We start from the raw sequence: 721 nt of genomic DNA on the forward strand, positions 1-721 counted from the left end.
TCAGAGTGCTGCCTGCAGCTGGAAGAGCAGGGCCCCTCGCTGCTGCAGCCGAGGTGGCTTCTCCTGGGTGCGGAAGGAGGCAAAGGCCACCAGTAGCTGGCGCATGGCAGGCAGGGAGTCTGGGAAATCCCGTGTCTCCAGCTGCGCCTGCTTCTCTGCACCCAGCACAGCAGGTCGGCCGCCAGCGGCTCGTACTGGGCCTGCAGCTCCGCTGTCTGCTGGAGCTGGAGCTGGAGCTGGAACAGGATCTGGCGGAGGCAGGGGAGGGTCAGAACGACCCTTGGAAGCAGGCTCGGGAGGCAGGCACTCCCGTTTTGGACATCAGGTGCCGGTCAGGGTTGCCCAGGTGGGTGGTGGCTCCTTCCCTCAGCTGAGGGTGCACTGAAATGGGGTCGTCCCCACATCCTGAGAAGCCGGTCGGCTCAGCCCGCGTTGCACACTCAGACCTGGGAGGCCCCTGTCCTGCCCTCTTCCGTCTTATTTTACCCCATTGGGCCTCACCTCTGGGGGTGCTATCCTTTTTCTGAGCCTTTGTTCCTTTCCCTGAGGCCCCCCCACACCCGACTGAGACACCAACCCTGCGAACAGCCCTCCCAGGCCTCAGCCTCTGCCATCGTGGCCAGAGAGTGAGAGCCCCCAAAAGCTGCTTCTGTGCTCGTCCTCGCAGAGTCTGGCTCTCTGAGCCTTTAACTCCCATTCGGAGTCAAGCAGCCTCAGAGCA

Source organism: Myotis brandtii, unplaced genomic scaffold (genome assembly GCF_000412655.1).
Source record: "Myotis brandtii unplaced genomic scaffold, ASM41265v1 scaffold133, whole genome shotgun sequence".
Lineage (NCBI taxonomy): Eukaryota > Metazoa > Chordata > Mammalia > Chiroptera > Vespertilionidae > Myotis > Myotis brandtii.